Consider the following 20912-nt stretch of genomic DNA (forward strand, 5'->3'; position numbering starts at 1 on the left):
AAGGCCGCGCCCGCCGCCTGCAGCCCGGGGTGGGTTGGTGGTGGGTTGCTGCTGCTCCTGGAGGCTCCGGGGGTTGGTCCCCTTGGACGGTCGGGATAGACTCTGGGACTTTCCAGCCTTTTACTGACTGTTGCCTACATGTTGCTTTTCGTGAGTTTCGGCTGGAAGGTCTCGAGGGCCGGAGGTCACGACATGGAACGTGTAATTTGGTGAACTTTTTGGGGGCATTGTATTGTCAAAGTTAATATTTTCCTGCTTCTGTGGTAGAAAAATTCAACACACTCGTTACGACAGAATAACAAGCTTTATTTTCGAAAACAACTGCTTGCAGTAATGGCTGAAACTTGAAGTCAGAGGGCAGTCAACAAAACTGCTCAGTCTGTCACAAGTTCTGCGCTTTTTGCAGAGAATTAGCTCAATATTTATACATTAACTTTATCATGATTATATGACAACAGTATGGTCAGGAGTTTGAGCGGAAATACAAACGGAAGCAAGACCAGACCATGTTTGGCCATATCACTCATACCATTATTTAGTCCTCGGAGGGAACATTGAAACGTCAGAATAGACTTGTTTTTTCCTGAATTATCTTTGTTTTAAATTCCTCCGGCCCTGGGTTATGACGAGTTAGTTTTATCAGGAGTTGCCGAGGTCCGGTGTTTTGGAATGGCTTGATCTTTTCAGACTTCAAGTTATGCAGAGTTGGCCCATGGCCATACTAGTCTGAAAATAGTTAGGGCAGAATTCTTTACCTGGGCCTGGGGAGCTGGAATGAGTAGTTTCAGTCAATCTGGTATTGTATCAAACCTTTTGACCAATCTTCCCATTGACCAGTTTTCTCATCATGCCATTACTTAATTCGTACCATATCACATTCCCTCCTTTTGTCATATCATGACAACTAGTTAAATAGGTATATCCATGACTCGTTTGAAAATGCATTTACACAAGCAACCAAGAAATCCTAACCCGAGTAGAATTGGGAGTAGTAGAATGAAGGCCTTAAAGATCCAATCAAATAATCCGTGACCCAACCATCCTTGCCAACCCGGCGGGCTATAGTCATGAAATTCACTGCCAATCTCTTGAATTTGAGCAGCCTGTCTCTTAATATGGTCGGCCAGGTTAGTGATATTTTCAGAGCCATCTGGAATATAAGTACAGCACTCCTGACCTATGATAGCGCACGTTCCTCCCTGAGAGACTAACAGATAATCCAAAGCCAGTCGATTTTGTAATGCCACGGTCCGGACAGCTACTAGCTCAGCTGAGACCTCAGCCAGTGCCTATCCAGCTTCCCTGGCTTCTGCTGCCATTACGTTCGCCAGTTGTTCCAATGCTGTGGCCATGTGGATCAGTTCGTCGGATGCCTTGCCCATTTCGTACAAGGGAAAGGCCATCATAAAGAACTGCTCTGTTTCAGAAATAGTCCTTTTTGCTCGCGAGGGGGAGTGCTTAAGGCTGGGTAGGTGACGCATTTGAGGTATAACATATCCCAAAAAGCAGGATCCTGTCCAATCAATGGGGAGCCATGGATATGCCGCATATAAAATAGGTTCCATTATAGGCCGTAAAATCATCAGCTGATGTCATCCAGGGGATTGGGGATGTCTGTCCCCATGAAATGTTAGAGGTTATATTCCATACCTTGGACCAATCACAGTTAAACATGCCCTTGTTGGATATGCCTGGTACCGGTCCTTGCCAGTCAACTGTAAGGTTGCATCTACTTTGCCCCATTAACTTTCCTTTCCCTGATTTATTAAAACACATGGAACCTTGAACATTATACGAGTGGACAGTGAGGGAGGGTGGAGTCAAGGCATGATTATAGGTAGGTTGATACGAAGCTGAAAATTTAGTCGTGTCATAGCCAGCAGATCTCCATATTTCCATATCCCCCCTACCTCCCCTGCTCCCTGTTTGATTTTGTCGTAAAATCCATTCAACCATCTCTGCGATACGAAAGGGGAGGGATTGGAGAGGTATTCCTTCCCTCGAATGGACAGGGATGTGGGTACAAACCCAACACTTGCTTACGTTCAATTGTTCGGCATAAAGATATGACATATATAAATAGGTATTGGAAGGCAGGTCTCGTTGAGGTCGTTTTTTTTTACTACCGAGTGGCCATTAAGGCTAAATAGTCCAGAGAGTCCAAAAATTATAATGAAGATCTTCATCCTGTGTTCTCGTCTGGGTTGGAGACTATCTTCTGGCAATCGATTAGGTGTATCCAACTTGAACGTCCTTCAAGTTTGACGGTGGTTGGTGTAGTCAGCAGCACGAGGAAGGGTCTGCTCCAGCGTTGTCCTAGTTTCTTTCTGTCCCAGTTTTTCACCAACACGTGGTCTCCGGGTTTGATCACTGGATATCGAGGGACGGCTGTCCCTGCCGTTACTGGGAGATGTGCCTGTTTTACCTGTGAATGGAGAAACTTCAGAGAAAGTGTTAATTGCTTCAAATAATTCTGCATTTGTTCCCCCATCACATGGAGGTCTACTCCCTCTAGGGGTTTTTCATGGGCATCCCAGGGAGTCCTCATTGGCCGACCATAGACTATCTCTGCAGCTGACAGTCCGGTCCGCAAATGGGGAGTCACTCGCATGTGGAACAGTGCCAAGGGTAATACTTTTAGCCAATTTAACCCAGTTTCTTCAGTTAATTTAGATAATTTGTCTTTTAAAGTCCCGTTGGCTCTTTCCACAATTCCTGCAGCCTGCGGGTGATACGCGCAGTGCAGTTGCTGTTTAATTACGAGTGCTTCGCACAATTCAGTATTGATTCGAGCCACAAAATGTGGTCCATTGTCTGAGCTCACCATTTTGGGTGCCCCAAAATGAGGAATGACTTCCGTTAACAACAACTTCACCACCGTATGTGCCGTACATTTAGTGGTGGGGAAGGCTTCAATCAATTTACTAAACACATCGATTATGACTAAACAATATTTATAGCACTGTGCTTTTGGCAATTCGATAAAATCAAGCTGTATACAGGCAAAAGGGCCATCTGGCAAGGGAGTGGTTCCTGGAGGGCATTTAATGCTTTTACCCATATTATGCTTCATGCAAATAACGCATCGATCCAGCCGCATTTGTGCTGCTGTATTCAGATCTGGGTGCCACCAAGCTTTCAGGAGTAGCTGTACCATTCCCTCCTTGCCAAGATGGGTACAAGAATGCAAATAATCAATAAGTATCGGCAATAAAGAATTCGGAATACAAACTTGACCAACGGGAGTAAGCCAGAGGTCTCGTGTCAAGGAGTGTGAACACCCTATTGACTTCCATAGTGTGCGCTCGGAATCAGAGGCGTCCCTCTGTAAATTTTGAACTTCAGTTATCTCTGGCATGCCCTTCGTTCCTAATGCAGGTACCTGGTTTAGAGCCTGATTAGCCCCACTGGGAACAATCAGAGAGGCTGATATAGCCGCAGCCTTAGCAGCCGAATCAGCACTGGCATTTCCTAATTGAACAGGAGTGTCCCCCTTTGTGTGCGCAGCACATTTAATAATTGCCAATTGATGGAAAACTGAATAGCATCGAGGAGATTTTTAACCCAAAGAGCATTTTGAATGGGAGCTCCCGCTGAGATGAGAAAGCCTCGCTGTTGCCAGAGACGACCAAAATCGTGGGTCACGCCAAAGGCATACCTAGAATCAGTGTAAACATTAGTACTTTTATCTGTGGCCAAAATACATGCTCGAGTAAGGGCAAATAGCTCGGTTTTTTGTGCGGAGACAGGGGTCTCGAAGGCTGCTGCTTCCTGCACGTCAGTGTCGGTTACCACGGCATATCCCGACTGTGGGATGCCAGTGAGAGAAATGGAGGAACTGCCATCAACATAAAAAATTAGATCTGGATTATCAATAGGCCGGTCCGTTAAATCTGGGCGAGGCGCGTTAAGGAAGTGATTCTGAAACAAACAGTCGTGTGGCGGGTCCGCAAGGTTATCGGGGGGATGTTCGAGGAACACAGCATGATTTAAGGTAAGAACAGTAATGAAAAGAGAGATAGGGGTTTTGCAATAGTGAAACCTCATAGCGGCTCAAGCGGGCTTGAGTCAGATGCTGGGTTTGCTGAGATGTTAGGAGAGCCACAGGTATGCACTTGTACTGGCTGGTGAAGGGTCAGATTAGAGGCTGCCTGTGCTAACAAATGGACAGCCGTAAGAATTTGGGTGCAGGGAGGTAGACCGCAAGCTACAGGATCCAATTTGGTAGAATAGTAGGCGACCGGGCGGCTCCGGTCACCGTGTTCTTGTGTTAGAACACCAGTGGCACATTCATCAAGAACATTAACGTACAACTGAAAGGGTCTGTCATACATAGGTCGTCCTAGCGCTGGGGCGGTAGCCAGGGTGCTTTTGAGTGTAACAAAAGATTACTTTGCTGAATCAGGAAGTTCACACTTAAGAGGAGCATTTTGAGAGGAGTATGGAGTTAAATCTTTAGTATGGACAGTAACATTCGGAATCCATTGTCTGCAAAAGTACACCAATCCTAAAAAGGCTCGCACCTGCTTGGGTGATGTAGGAAATGGGGTCTGCAGTATAGGAGTAATGTGTTCCTGTGTAAGGGAGCGATCAGAAGCACTTATTAGGACACCCAAAAAATTTGACCTGCCGTTGGCCTTTATGAACTTTAGTGGGCGGGATCCCATATCCCCATGAATGGAGACGGTTATGAGCAGGTAAATGGTGTCACGCTGGTTAGCGTTGAAGTCAGGGCTGGCAAGGAGTAAGTCATCAACATATTGGATGATGGTGGAGCCACCAGGAGTTGATAATGTCACTAACGGGGAGTGCAATGCTTGTGAGGAAAGGGTTGGAGAATGAATGAAGCCCTGTGGGAGCCTAGTCCAAGTGTATTGGTTGCCCTTAAATGTAAAGGCAAACAAATACTGTGATTCAGGGGCGAGGGGTATCACAAAAAAGGCATGTTGTAAATCAACAAGGGTGAAAACAGTCGCTTCCGGTGGGACATTACTAAGGATTGTCGCCGGGTTTGGGACAATAGGATGTAAGGGTTCTACTATCTGATTAATACGTCCGAGGTCTTGGACCAAACGCCATTCAGATGGTCTTCCTATCTTAGGAACTGGCCGCCCATAAATCTGCGGGTAGTTCAGAAGTCGCTGATTGGACTGAACGATGGTGGTGCAATGTGCCAATGAGGACAAATGGGCGTTGAAAATATTCTAAAGTGCCTGCGGGTAGGATTTGACTTCCATTAAAGAAAGGATCAGCTTGTCCTCGCAGTGCAGCTGCCAGAAATCCCAAGGACTTGGCACTGTAGCCTTCGTTCACAGAAAGGGTCATGTGGGGTAACACAAGTCCCGACTGACGCCAGAGGCCATGGGGTAAATTGACAAGAAAGGCAGACCCTTCTTTTCCCTTAGCGAGGCCAACAAAGGAAACGGATTGTCGAGAACCGAGGGCGTCTTGGTAAATGCTCTCCAAATCAGGCGAGCATCCTGTATGATCGTAGCAAAGAGTGACATGTGGATCGGGAATATCTAAGGGAGGTGAAAAGTGGGAGGGATCAAAATCAACCGACCACCACTGAGGAGTAGTGAAAAGGGGAAAATTTAGAAGCTGGGCCTGCGGGATAGCTGTTATAGTAATGCCGTTATCAAGGCAAACAATTTCCACCTGCAAGGGACACAGCAAGTCACGTCCGGCCAGGTTGACACCGAGGACGCGGGTAACTGTGAAAGGGATGCAACACTCCCGGCCCTCAAATTGAACAGAGAGCGGCTTCGTAAGCAGATAAACAGCACCTTCCCCCATGAAACCAGCAAGTTCCACATGCTTATCAGAAAGGGGAAAGCAATGTTTCTGAATTAATGTCCAGTCTAGCGTAGAATGAGTTGCGCTGGTGTTAGTCAGGAAGGGGATAGGCACGCCCTCTATGTAAATCGTGGCGGTGGGCTCGTTAGAGTGGTCTGTTGAGAAGACCGGAAAGTTTGATCTGGCTAGTCAGTAGGGGTTAGAGGTAGTAAAGGGTGTCTGCCGACGGGGTTGAAATCTACCTTGCTGTCGGGGTGTTGGACAATCCCTAGCGTAGAGGCCGGTACGTTGACAGTTGAAGCAAGTGACATTATATTTGGCAGGAGGACGACGCGGAGGAGCGCTGTCAAAATCCTCCGTGTGTGGAGTGAAGAGGGAAGGAGCCTGTGAGCGGTAACCAAATTCAGGAGGGTCCGTGCAATCTGGGCGATAGTAACGTGAATCTGTCTGAGAGTTCTGACCTTTAGGAGCTCTTCTTTGAGAGGGAAGTTGGATGAATTCGGATTTAATTTTGGGTGAAGTGTCTTTGTAACAGGTCTCATGATTATGGCCATTGCTCCAATAATAAGACACAGCACGTTTCATTTGAGGTTTAGAATTGTCAGACCAGCCCATGTTATTAGTTTTAATCCTGGATGCTACGCGGTCAGGCAAAACCTGCATTAATAGTGCATTAAATTGGGGAGACTGTGTGCCTGCATTGAAAGCAATGTCCCTGGAGTAAAGAGTGTACACGCCACAAAAGCGGTCAACAAATTCTGGACCATCTTCCTTAGAAGTGGGGGTACATTCAAGGAGTTTGGCGATGTCAACGGGTTTACGGAGAGCCTGGTTTAGCGCAGGGAACATTAAAGTACGCTGATCGTCCTCCGTTTGGTGTGCGGCGCTGAAGGCCGTCCACGTGTCCCCATGAAGTCCTAATTCATTTTTCCATCTTTTCCCTAATTCTGGGGGAAGGGATGAATAAATCCGAGAATATTGATCACGTGCGGTAGCACCGTACATGGTCGCAGTTCTCCTCAAAAACTCAGTGAACCCCTCTGGGTCCTCGTTGCAGGAGGGACATTGGGCCATGATCAAACATAGCTCATGGGGTTTAAAAGCCTGCCACACCTCAATGAATGGGTCGTCATTATCACCAGCGTGGGGGTTAATAACACTCCTAATGGGATAATTTGCAGGGGGAGGTGGTGGCGGAAAAGTTTCCTCCTCCTTAGGTTGGAGTGATTAATCAAGAAAAGCCTGATTAACAGAGGTGAAGGGTTGTTCCATATTAACGGCTTGCATCTGCGACCGAGTGCGTGTTGCTATGGGGGATGCGTTAGCAGGAGTTTCATTGGCAGTGGGATCATATGGGGGAGTCTGGACTTGGGACAGTGGAATTGTAGGGTCTGGGTGTGCAGGATGAGGGTGGGGTCCAGGGGTTAAATCCTCTTCCGTATCGCCTGAATAGGGAAACATCGGCATGCCAGAGTAACTGGGAGGATCCTCCTTTCGTTTAATCTGCTTGGCTAGCCCTCTCTGCCAATTGGTTGGAGATTTTTTATTTTCGCCCTGTTGTTTATGCTTTCTATCCCAAAGTTCATATTCCAATTTTAAAGTCTCCCAATTCTTTGCTTTACCATCCACACAATCATCAATCCCTTTTCTACAGACATTATCTCTCCAACTCATTAATAGTGATTGTTCGTGGCGCTTAGTGGACTAAGATTTAAAACTTCCACTTAAAACCGGCGTTTCTCTGCCAAATGATTTTCTCAGCAGAAATGCAATTATCGTAGTTCCAAGTGCCCCCTAGTGGCCAAATATCGTTACCCAATTTATTGTTCAGCGCTGCAAAAAGTTTTCGGAAATTAGGTTCGTGAGAAGGGTTTTCAGAACACATGAAAAATAGAGGGGAATTGCCCCTGGTTTTGTCTAAACTCTGTCCCATAATGTCAATAAAATGTGCCCCTGGCAATCAAAAAAAATCCCTGGTACCAAATCAAATTTCAGGGTCCCTGACCCAAATTGTATAGAAGTCCCTGACCCAAATTTAAACCTGTAAAACAAGCAAGAGGTTCCTGACCCGCAGTACTCTACTAACAATTTAATAAGTACAATTTAGATTCGAGCACCGTCACCTGTTTAGTTAGTTCCGTCAGGGATGAGGGGTCGAACCACTAATCCGAGAGAGAGAGAGACCAAGGTTAATCTTACCTTGTGCCGGCATCTGTCTCTTTCCTCCGGGTCTGGCTCGATCACTTCTTCAGTCCCCCACGGAATTCACTCAGGATATTGGTAACTACTCGCTTGCTCCAAATTGTGAAAGTCAATATTTTCGCTTCTGTGCGAGAAAAATTCAACACACTCGTTAAGACAGAATAACAAGCTTTATTTTCGAAAACAACTGCTTGCAGTAATGGCTGAAACTTGAAGTCAGAGAGAAGTAAACAAAACTGCTCAGTCTGCCACAAGTTCCGCGCTTTGCGGAGAATTCAGTTAATATTTTATACATTAACTTTATCAAGATTATGTGACAACAGTATGGCCAGCAGTTTAATCGGAAATACAAACGGAAGCAAAGACCAGACCATGTTTGGTCATATCACTCATACCATTATTTAGTCCTCGGAGGGAACATTGAAAGGTCAGAATAGATTTGTTTCTTCCTGAACTATCTTTGTTTTAAATCCCTCCGGCCCTGGGTTATGACGAGTTAGTTTTATCAGGAGTTGCCGAGGTCCGGTGTTTTGGAATGGCTCGACCTTCGCTGATCTTGTCAGACTTCAAGTTATGCAGAGTTGGCCCATGGCCATACAGCTCTGAAAATGGTTAGGGCAGCATTCTTTACCTGGGCCTGGGGAGCTGGAATGAGTACTTTCAGTCTATCTGGTATTGTCTCAAACCTTTTGACCAGTCATCCCATTGACCAGTTTTCCCATCATGCCATTACTTAATTCGTACCATATCACAGAGAGGGAGATTGGTGGAGTTTCAGATAGAGGGGGGAAAAGGTGCGGAGTGCGGTGAGAATAAACGAGGTATTTAGGGACTTCTATGGGGATCTATACAGGTCTGAGCCCCCAGCGGGGGAGGAGGGGATGCGATGATTCCTAGATCAGCTGAGGTTCCCGAGGGTGGAGGAGGACGAGGTGGCTGGTTTGGGGGCGCCGATTGGGCTGGAGGAGCTGATTAAAGGATTGGGGAGCATGCAGGCGGGGAAGGCCCCGGGGCCGGATGAGTTCCCGGTTGAATTCTACAGGAAATATGTGGACCTGCTGGGCCAGTTGCTAGTGAGGACTTTTAATAAGGCGACAATGTCCAGGGCGCTGATTTCTTTGATCTTGAAGCGGGACAAGGATCCATTGCAATGTGGGTCGTATAGACCGATCTCGCTCCTCAATGTTGACACTAAGTTGCTGGCGAAGGTGCTGGCTACGAGAATTGAGGACTGTGGCCCGGGGGTGATTCATGAGGACCAGACGGGATTTGTGAAGGGTAGGCAGCTAAATACAAATGTGCGGAGGCTCCTCAATGTGATTATGATGCCCTCGGTGGAGGGGGAAGTGGAGGTAGTGGCAGCTATGGACGCGGAGAAGGCCTTTGATCGGGTGGAGTGGGAGTATCTTTGGGAAGTGTTGCGGAGGTTTGGGTTCAGTTGGGTCAGGCTGCTATATAGAGCCCCGGTGGTGAGTGTGGCTACGAACCGGCGGAGGTCGGAGTACAAAACCGCGGCTGTACCGGGGGACGAGACAGGGGTGCCCCTTGTCCCCCTTGTTGTTTGCACTAACAATTGAGCCGCTGGCCATGGAACTGAAGGAGTCCACGAAATGGAAGGGATTGGTTTGGGGGGGAGAGGAACGCTGGGTGTCGTTGTATGCCGATGACCTGTTGTTGTATGTTGCGGATCCAGTGGAGGGGATGGCGGAGGTCATGTGGATCCTTAGGGAGTTTGGGGAATTTTCGGGGTATAAACTCAATGTAGGGAAGAGTGAGCTCTTTGTGGTGCATTCAGGGGACCAGGGAAGGGGGATAGACGAGTTACTGCTGAAGAGGGCGGAAAGGAGCTTTCAGTACCTGGGGATCCAAGTAGCTAGGAGTTGGGGGGCCCTGCACAAGCTTAATTTGACGCGGTTGGTGGAGCAGATGGAAGAGGATTTTAAAAGATGGTATATGCTGCCACTCTCACTGGCGGGTAGGGTGCAGTCGGTAAAAATGACGGTCCTTCCGAGGTATCTCTTTGTGTTCCATTGCCTTCCCATTTTGATCCCCAAGGCCTTTTTCAAACGAGTAAGTAGGAGCATCATGGGATTTGTGTGGGCGAATAAGACCCCGAGGGTGAAGAGGGTGTTTCTGGAGCGTAGCAGGGACAGGGGGGGCTGGCGCTGCCGAATCTGTGTGGCTATTATTGGGAAGCCAATGTGGCGATGATCCAGAAGTGGGTAATGGAGGGAGAGGGGGCAGCGTGGAAGAGGCTAGAGATGGCGTCCTGTGTGGGCACGAGCCTGAGGGCGCTGGCGACGGCACCGCTGCCGCTCTCGCCGACAAGGTACACCACGAGTCCGGTGGTGGCGGCGACGCTGAAGATCTGGGGGCAGTGGAGGCGACACAGGGGCGAGGTGGGGGCCTTGGTTTGGTCCCCGATTTGGGAGAACCATCAGTTCATCCCGGGAAGGATGGATGGGGGGTTTTGGAGCTGGCAGCGGGCGGGGATTAGAAGAATGGGGGACCTGTTCATCGATGGGACGTTTGCGAGCCTGGGGCCGTTAGAGGAGAAGTTTGGGCTACCCCTGGGAAACGCTTTCAGGTACATGCAAGTGAGGGCGTTTGTGAGGCGGCAGGTGAGGGAATTCCATCTGCTTCTGGCACGTGGGATTCAGGACAGGGTGATTTCGGGTATATGGGTTGGAGTTGGCAAGGTTTTGGCGATTTATCAGGAGCTGCAGGAAGAGGAGGAGGCCTCGGTGGCGGAGTTAAAGGGCAAGTGGGAGGAGGAGCTTGGGGAGGAGATAGATGAGGGTCTGTGGGCTGATGCCCTGAGTAGGGTTAATTCTTCCTCCTCTTGCGCCAGGCTCAGCCTAATACAGTTCAAGGTTACTCACAGAGCGCATATGACAAGGGCGAGGTTGAGTAGGTTCTTTGGTGTGGAGGACAGATGTGGGAGGTGCTCGGGGAGCCCGGCAAATCACGTCCATATGTTCTGGTCATGCCCGGCACTGGATGGGTTTTGGAGGGGTTTTGCGAGGACTATGTCCAAGGTGGTGAATGCCCAGGTCAAGCCGAGCTGGGGATTAGCATTATGTGGGGTATCGGACGAGCCGGGAGTGCAGGAGGTGAAAGAGACCGGTATTCTGGCCTTTGCGTCTCTGATAGCCCGGCGGAGGATTTTGCTACTATGGAAGGATTTGAAGCCCCCTAGTGTGGAAGTTTGGATCAATGACATGGCAGGGTTCATCAAGCTGGAGAGGATAAAGTTTGCCTTGCCAGGGTCTGTGCAGGGGTTCCTCAGGCGGTGGCAACCCTTCCTAGACTATCTCGCGGAGGGTGGGGGGTGGGGGAGGGAGGGGGGGGGGGGTTCTCTTGGGGTGGGGGGGGGGGGGTTTGGGTTAAGGTGTTTTTTTCCCCTATTTGTGCTGTTTACTGTTATAAGGGGGGTTACTGTACATGTAGAAATCCAATGTATAATTTCTACTTGTGTTCTTGTTGCTTTCTTTTTGTTGGGGGGTGGGGCGGTTGTTGAAAATTTGTTGAAAAACTTGAATAAATATATATTTTTAAAAAACATAATCACACTGATGAGAGACCGTTCAGGTGCTCTCATTGCGGGACTGGGTTCAGGCGATCATCTCAACTCACTGTACACCAGCCAATCATCATTGTGAGAAGGGATTCCTGCAGTCATCCGCCTTGCTGAAATACTAGTGGGATCATATTGGGGTGGTACAGTAGCACAGTGGTTAGCACTGTTGCTTCATAGTGCCAGGGACCCAGGTTCGATTCCCGACTTGGATCACTGTCTGTGCGGAGTCTGCACATTCTTCCCGTGTCTGCGTGGGTTCCTCCGGGTGCTCCAGTTTCCCCCCACAAGTCCTGAAAGAGGTGAACATAGCACAATACAAGAGCAGCACGGTGGCGCAGTGGTAGCATTGCAGTCTCACGGCACCGAGGTCCCAGGGCCAATCCCAGCTCTGGGTCACTGTCCTTGTGGAGTTTGCACATTCTCCCCGTGTTTGCGTGGGTGTCACCCCCACAACCCAGGGTAGGTGGATTGAACATGCTAAATTGCCCCTTCATTGGAAAAGATGAATTGGGTACTCTAAATTTTAAAAAAACATAGAACAATACAGCCCTCCAAGCCTGCGCCGACCATTATACCTGCCTAAACTAAAACCGTCTGCGCTCATGGAGTCAATATCCTTCCATTCCCACCCTATTCATAAATTTATCTAGATGTCCCTTAAATGCCGCTACCGTACCTGCTCCCACCACCTCCCCAGGCAGCATGTTCCATATATTTCCCACCCTGTGTAAAAAACCTGCTTCGCACGTCTGTTCTGAACTTTTCCCCGCACACTTTAAACCTATGTCCCCTAGTACTTGACTCTCCTACCCTAGTAAAGAGCATCTGACTATCCACTCTGTCCATACCACTCATAATCTTGTAAACCTCTATCAGCTCACCTCTCAACCTCCGTCGTTCCAGTGAGAACTGACCGAGTTTATCTAACGTGCTGTTGGGTAATTTGGACATTCTGAATTCTCCCACCGTGTACCCGAACAGACGGCAGAATGTGGCGACTCGGGGCTTTTCACTTCATTGCAATGTTAATGTGAGCTTACTTGTGACAATAGAGATTATTATTATTAAAGACAGACCTTTCAAATGTCTAAACTGTGGGAAATTCTATAAAACACTGATGAGAGACCGTTCAGGTGCTCTCACTGTGGGACGAGATTCATGCGATCGGAGCAACTCACTGGACACCGGCGAATTCACACTGGGGAGATCCAATATTTCCTCATAGTTAAAATTCTCCATCCCTGGGAACATCATTATAAATCTCCTCTGCAGCAGGCAGCATGAAGTCCCAGGTTTGATCCCGACTTTGGGTCACTGTCCGTGTGGGGTTTGCACATTCTCCCTGTGTTTGCATGGGTTTTGCCCCCACAACACACAGTTGTGCAGGGTAGGTCGATTGGCCACAATAAATTACCCCTTAATTGGAAAAAAATAATTGGGCACTCTAAATTTAAATAAATAAATCTCCTCTGCAGTCTCTCCCGTGTGATCACATTGTTCCTGTAATATGGCTGTGGTCTAACTGGTGTTTGATGCAGTTCCAACACAATCTCCCTGTTCTTATAATCTCAGTCCTTGGCTACCAAAGGAAACTATCCCACCTGCCTTCCTAAGCACTGAAGAGAGAGAGTGATTGGCAGCTGAAAGAGACAGAGGAAGAGAGAGGAAGCAGAAGGAGTGAGAGGCACCAGAGAGAGAGAGAGGAGCACCAGAGACTGAAAAAGGCAGGAGAGAGAGAGAGGAGAGAAGAGAGAGACAGTCTAGTCAGTAACAAAAATAAGTAATGGAATTGAGTTCAGACATGGATCTGCATGAACTGACACCACTTTATTGACAGATTGACAAGGTAGTCACTTTACTTGAATCAATGTTATTCACTTTTGGAATTGAATGAATAAAGGGTCAGATTAACTATATCACAATCACCCAGTATCATATAGGTCTGTTTAATACAGAACAGGATTAAACCCAATGTCCAATATTAGAGGTCTCTGTGGCTGTTTGATGCCTGGTTTCATTGTACAGCTGACAAGCCCACAGCTTCAGTGAACTCGTCTATCCAGGGTCTCTTTCTAAACCCTCATCACAACATAATACCGGGTTAGCTATTTATATATGGTCAGTCTGGTTGGACAGCTAACACAAAGCTCAACCAGAAACTATGGTTCTTCTTTCAACTGATTCCAATGGCCTAATTCTGCTCCTGTATCTTATGACCTTCTGAAAGGGGGAGACACTGATTTGCTCCCAGATGTTGCCCAGAGGAGGAAGTTTTAGTCTGAAACTCATTGTCCAACCTCCACATTGTGACATCACAAAGGAGCTCATCCTCTAAATCAGCCAATAGAAATCAATCCGCTCCGCGGTGATGTCAATGCATTAGTGCGCATACGCCGGCGCGCGGACACGCGTGCCCCGCCCCACCCTTTGTTCTCTCTCCTCCAACACATCCTCGAAACGGTTTCCAGGCAACCGGCTGACAGTTCCGGCCGTCGGGAATAACCCCATCCCCTGACCCGGGACTGCGCATGTCTCAGGGAGAGGGGAAGTTGCGTATGCGCAGGAGAGCTCACTTCCGCTGACCTTTCGATCAGATCTTGACCAATGGAAAGACTGGGAGGACCGGAAAGAACCTGCCCCTCCGCCAATCAGAGCTCCCCCATTGTCTCAATGCGGAAGTTGGACATGGAGGTTTCTGCGGAGCAAAGCTGTTGTTCCTTCAACCTGAATCAGCTTGAGGTGCACACAGACCCCTGTTTCCAACATCTGTGAGTAAAACACGTTATTTTCTCCCCCTTTCCATTTCTTTTCTCATTCTCACCTTCAATTGGTCACTTGCAGCAATTGAAGGGAAAGGAAGTGAATCCAGGGAGGGTACAGACTCTGCAAAGCTTGGCCCAGGTCTCTCTCTCTTAAAGACATTGACATCCTTTGCTCCCTCAGCTTGACACATTTATTTGTCTGGCTAAAAGGATGGTCTCTTTCCTAATGTTCACAATTAAAGGGCTGGTTTCCCCAGGAGATGGCTGGCATTTATGGGGTCAGTAAACAGGCCAAATCCAACCCAGCCAATTACTTCCCTGTTGGAATACTCTCCATCATCAGCAAACTGATGGAAGGAGTCATCAATGGTCCTATTAAGTGGTACTTATTCTACAATAACCTGCTCCTGGACGCTCAGTTTGGGTTCCGCCAGGGTCTCTCAGCTCCTGACCTCATTACATCCTTGGTTCAAACTTGGACGAAAGAGCTGAATGCTCGAAGTGAGGTGAGAGTGACTCCCCTTGACATCAAGGCAGCATTTGACCGAGTATGGCATCAGGGAGCCTCAGCTAAACTGGAGTCAATGGGAATCGGGGTATAACTTTCTACTGGTTGGAGTCATACCTGGCACAAAGGAAGATGGTTGTGGCGATCGGAGGTCAATCATCTCAGCTCCATGACATCACTGCAGGAGCTCCTCAGGGCAGTATCCTAGGCCCAACCATCTTCAGCTGCTTCATCAATGATCTCCCTTCCATCATAAGGTGAGAAGTGGTGGTGTGCAGTCATCCACAAACAATGTTCAGCACCATTCTCAACTCCTCAGATAATGAAGCAGTCCATGTCCAAATTCAGTAAGATCTGGACAATATCCAGAGTTGGGCTGATAAGTGGCAAGTTACATTTGCGCTACACATGTGCCAGGCAATGACCATCTTCGAAAAGAGAGGATCTAACTACCACCCCATGACATTCAGTGGCATTCCCATCGCTGAAACCCGCACAACCAACATCCTGGGGGTTACCATTGATCAAAAACTGAACTGGACTAACCATATTAATACTGTAGCTACCAGGGCAGATCAAGGGCTGGGAATCCTATGATGAGTAACATGCTTCTTGATACGCCAAAGCCTGTCCACCAGACATCTACAAGCACAAGTCAGGAGTGTAATCGAATGCGCTCCACTTTGCTGGATGAGTGCAGCTCCAACAACAAAGAAGCTCAACTCTATCCAGGACAAAGCAGCCTGATTGATTGCACCCCCTTCCATAAACATTCAAACCTTCCACCACTGACAAACAGTAGCAGCTGTGTATACCATCTACAAGATACACTGCAGTAACTCATAAAGATTCCTCAGACAGCACCTTCCAAACCCACAACCACTACCATCTAGAAGGACAAGAGCAGCAGATACCTGGGAACCTCACCACCCGGAGGTTCTCCTCCAAGTTACACACCACCTTGACTTCGAAATATATTGCCATTCCTTCACTGTCCCTGGGGCAACATCCTGGAATTCCCTCCCCAACAGCACAGGGGATGTAGAGCAGCATGGTGGAGCAATGGTTAGTGCTGCTGCCTCATGGCGCCGAGGTCGCAAGCTCAATCCCGGCTCTGGGTCACTGTCTGCGTGGAGTTTGCACATTCTCCCCGTGTTTGCGTACGTTTCGCCCCCACAACCCAAAGATGTGCAGGGTAGGTGGATTCGCCATGCTAAATTGTCCCTTAATTGTAAAAGATGAATTGGGTACTCTAAATTTACAAAAAACAAATGAAAAAACAGCACGGGATGTACCTACACCTCAAGGCTGCAGCAGTTCAAGAAGGCAACTCACCACTACTTCGGAAGGGCAACGAGGGATGGGCAATAAATGCTGGCCTGACCAGCATTGTCCACATCCCGTAAATTAATTTTACAAATTTAATATCAGACAGAGATACGTCTAGTGTTGTTATGTGGTATGTATTATATATATTATTGATGGTTCTGTAATAAAATACATGTATTATTATTTCTACTTTTGTAATATAGTACTGTACCTACATTATATATTTCCAGTCATACAGTCATTGCAGCAATGACAGAATCCATTTGGTAGCTCAAGTCAATGCTGACTCTCTGTACAGCAATCCAGTCAGTCCCATTCCCCCTCGATATCCCTGTTCCCCTGAAAGCTTATTTTCTTCAAGTGACCATCCTATTTTATTTTAAATTATTGAACATCTGGACCTCCACAACCCTTGTGGGCAGTGAGTTCCCTGTCATGACTACTCCAATAATAAATAAAATTCTTCCTCCGATTTCCCTATCTCTAATCAGTAAATGTACTTAGATGGAGATTCTCTACTCTTGTACAGGTTTTAGTGAGTTTAGATTTGTTGATCAGCACCTTCAGGAAAATTGGGAGATAAAGGTAAGTGTATATTACACACATTTTCCATCCAGTAATATAGACATATATGTGTCTGGCAGCCTGCATGAAGATTTTCAGGTCTTTGTGTCCAGGACAGGAAGCAGTGAGCTTGGATCTGTCAAACAACCTGAATCAGCACCTTCAGGAGAATTGGGAGGGTGAATATTAGACTCAGCAGAGTGAGAATGGAGGGAGAGTGTGTGGGATTGAGATTTAGAGCATTTCATTGAAAGAGAGAGGAAAGAATGTTCGATAGAAACTAGAATTGTCTGTTCTCAATTTCTATCCTGTACTGACAATGATTACTATTGTAAAATCTGTTTGCAGGAAGTTCGAACGAGAGGAGTTTGAGGCCGATATCTCAAACTAAATATCACGTCAAGAACTGACTGAGTCACTCAATTCTTGGGATCATCGGCCTTAGAATCTAGGAGAAATGTTTGTCTGTTCTGTCTGCTTCAAGAGATTTTAAACATCAGTGTGTCTGGAAAAGCACTGAGACGCACACACACACCCGTGTGAGACTGTTACAGAGCACTGACTGTGGAAAGAGCTTTAACCAATGACACAGCCTGAAAACATACTACACCATTCACAACAGGGAGAGACTGTATAGGTGTACTGCGTGTGGGCGAGGCTTCAACTGATCGTCCAACGTGGTGAGACGCAAGATCACCCAGACCATGGAGAAACCATGGAAATGTGAGGATTGTGGGAAGGGATTCACAGCCCCACACGAGCTGGCAAGGCATCAACACAGTCACACTGGAGAGAGGGCGTTCACCTGCTCTGTGTGGGGGAAGGGATTCATTGACATTGGCAACCTGTGGAAACACAAACGAGTTCACACTAGAGAGAGGCAGTTCACCTGCTCTCAGTGTGAAAAGGGATTCACTGACATTGGCAGCCTGCGGAAACACGAACAAATTCACACTGGAGAGAGGCCTTTCACTTGCTCTCAGTGTGAAAAGGGATTCACTAACATTGGCAACCTGCGGAGACACGAACGAGTTCACACTGGGGAGAGGCCGTTCACCTGCTCTGACTGTGGGAAGGGATTCACTCGGTTATCCCACCTGCAGACACACCAACGAGTTCACACTGGAGAGAGGCCTTTCACCTGCATTCAGTGTGAAAAGGGATTCACTGACATTGGCAACCTGCGGAGACACGAACGAGTTCACACTGGGGAGAGGCCGTTCACCTGCTCTGACTGTGGGAAGGGATTCACTCGGTTATCCCACCTGCAGACACACCAACGAGTTCACACTGGAGAAAGGCCTTTCACCTGCATTCAGTGTGAAAAGGGATTCACTGACATTGGCAACCTGCGGAGACATGAACGAGTTCACACTGGGGAGTGGCCATTCATCTGCACTCAGTGTGAAAAGGGATTCACTGACATTGGTAACCTGCGGAAACACGAACGAGTTCACACCGGGGAGAGGCCGTTCACCTGCACTGTGTGTGATAAGGGATTCACTCAGTTACCCCACCTGCAGACACACCAGCGAGTTCACACCGGGTTGAAGCCGTTTATCTGCTCTGTGTGTGATAAGGGATTTGCTCAATTATCCAGCCTGCTGAACCACAATCTCACTCACACCAATGAGAGACCCTTTAAATGCTCTGACTATGGGAATGGGTTTAAAAGTTCTCAGGTACTGATGTCCCACCAGCGCATTCACACTGAGGAGAGACCGTTCAGCTGCGCTCACTGCACAAAGATGTTTCAAACATCATCCACATTGCGGAGACACCAGCGAGTTCACACTGGAAAGAAGCCATTCACCTCTCACTGTGGGGAGGAATTCACTCAGTCGTCCAACATGCTGAGACACCAAAGGTTTCACAAGTTATGAAGGGTTAGTTTCTGCTGTTAATCACATCCAGGACTGAACCTGGAGTGGGTGAAAGTGTTTGTCTCCTCGCCAACTCCTGGTGCTCGGATGTGGCGACCCTGGCGAACTACTGCTCCCCGGACCAGGAATACGCGACTGTGAAGTACCGCCCATACTACCTTCCACGGAGTTCACTTCTGCCATCATCACGGCAGTCTACATCCCACCCCAGGCGGAAGTGAAGAAGGCGCTTGATGAATTGTAACCGCTATAAATAACAATGAAGCAGAATACCCGGAGGCCTTGTTCATCGTGGCCGGGGACTTTAACCAGGCCAACCTCAAGAGTGCGGCCCCAACATCCTTGACCACTGCTACACAAACATCAAGGGCGCCTGGTGATCCATCCCCTGACTGCACTTCGGAAATCGGACCACAAGATGGCGCTCCTTCTCCCGGCATACAAGCAGAAACTTAAGCTGGAGAATCTGGTTATGAAGGTTGTGCAATGCTGGTCCGAGGCAACAGAAGAGTTCCTGCGCGACTGGTTCATATTCAAGAACTCAGCAGTAAACTTAAACGAGTATGCCAGCACCATCACGGATTTCATCAGCAAGTGTGTAGAAGATTGTGTGTCAAAGAAGGTAGTACGTACGTTACCCAACCCGAACCCATGGTTTAATCGGGAGATTCAAGGCCACGTCTGAGACGTTCAAGTCCGGCAACCCTGACCTATACAAATAAATCTGGGTACAACCTCTGCAAAGCCAACAGGGATGCCAAGAGACAACAGAAGTTGTCCAGACTAAGCGAGAATCATGGACTCTCATCGATTGTGGCAAGGCTTAAACAACGCAATGCGCTAAAAAGCAAAGCTGAGTAGGATCTTTAGCAACAGCGCACCCCTTCCTGACATTCTCTATGCATTCAATGCTTATTTCGAGCAGGAAACCAACAAACCTTTGTCATCTGCCCCAGCAGCCTTGGGCACACCCGTGCCCACCGTCACAGCGTACAAAGTCAGATTGGCCTTCTTGAAAGTGAACCCTCGGAAAGCGACGGGCCCTGACGGAGTCCCTGCCATGCACCCAGATCCTGCGCGGACCAACTGGCGGGTGTGTTCGCGGACATCCTCAACCTCTCCCTACTCTGTTCTGAGATTCCCACCTGCTTCAAGAAAACCACCATCATCCCGGTGCCAAAGAAGAACCAGGCAACGTGCCTCGATGACATCGATCATTATGAAATGCTTAGACCACAGCTGGAGTAATGTGTGCAGTTTTACTCCCCTTACCTTAGGAAAGGTATTGCCACAGAGGAACAGCAACAAAGTTTCACCAGACTTGTTCCGGGTTTGGCAGGACTGTCCTATGAAGAGAGATTGGGGAAACTAGGCCTCTTTTCTCTCGAGTTTCAAGGAATGAGAGGGGATTTCATTGAAACTTACAAAATCCATAAAGGAATAGACCGGGTGGGTGCAGGTGAGATGTTTCCCAGAGTTGGAGAGTCTGGAACCAGGGGACACAATTTCAAACTAAGGGGGAAGCCACTTAGGACCGGTCTCGGCGGAGACATTTCTTTATTCAGAGGGTTGTGAATCTTTGGAATTCTCTACCCCAGAGGGCTGTGGAAGCTCAGTCACTGAGTGTGTTTAAAGCAGAGACTGACGGATTTCTTTTTTTTTTTGTTTAATAAACTATTTTTTTCTAATTAAGCGGTAGTGGAGCGTGGCCAATTCACCAATGCTGCATATCAAGTTCGGTTATGGATCTGAGACCCACAAGGCACTAGGAGAATATGCAAACTCCACATGGACAGTGACCCGGGGCAGGATCGAACTCAGGTTCTTGGTGCCATGAGGCAACAGTGCTATCCACTGGGCAACTGTGCCACGCAACTGACAGATTTCTAAATATCAATAACCCATATGGATATGGAGATAGTGTGGGGAAAAAGACATTGAATCATAGAATCATAGAATTTACAATGCAGAAGGAGTCCATTTGGCCCGTTGAGTCTGCACCGGCCCTTGGAAAGAGCACCTTACCTAAGTCCCCACCCAACCTTTTTGGACACTGAGGGCAATTTAGCATGGCCAATTCACCTAACCTGCACATCTTTGGACTGTGGGAGGAAACCAGAGCACCCAGAGGAAACCCACGCAGACACCGGGAGAAAGTGCAAACTCCGCACAAACAGTGACCCAAGCCGGAATCGAACCTGGGACCCTGGAGCTGTGAAGCAACTGTGCTAACTACTGTGCTACCGTGAAGTGGATGATCAGCCATGATCATATTGAATGGTGGCGCA

At 48.0% G+C, this 20912-nt stretch overlaps 1 protein-coding gene and 1 long non-coding RNA gene across 2 annotated transcripts in view; one reads left to right on the plus strand and one right to left on the minus strand.

Moving 5' to 3' along the window:
• Positions 1-20912, plus strand: part of LOC140417948 (uncharacterized) — a 142860-nt gene that overhangs the window by 88963 nt on the left and 32985 nt on the right. The gene's annotated exons all lie outside the window — the stretch shown is intronic.
• On the minus strand, positions 286-8204 carry LOC140419931 (uncharacterized). The gene is made up of 2 exons (XR_011946097.1): positions 7996-8204; positions 286-2425 (listed from the first exon to the last, which is right to left on the minus strand). It is a non-coding gene; the product is annotated as an uncharacterized lncRNA (long non-coding RNA).

Source organism: Scyliorhinus torazame, chromosome 5 (assembly GCF_047496885.1).
Source record: "Scyliorhinus torazame isolate Kashiwa2021f chromosome 5, sScyTor2.1, whole genome shotgun sequence".
Lineage (NCBI taxonomy): Eukaryota > Metazoa > Chordata > Chondrichthyes > Carcharhiniformes > Scyliorhinidae > Scyliorhinus > Scyliorhinus torazame.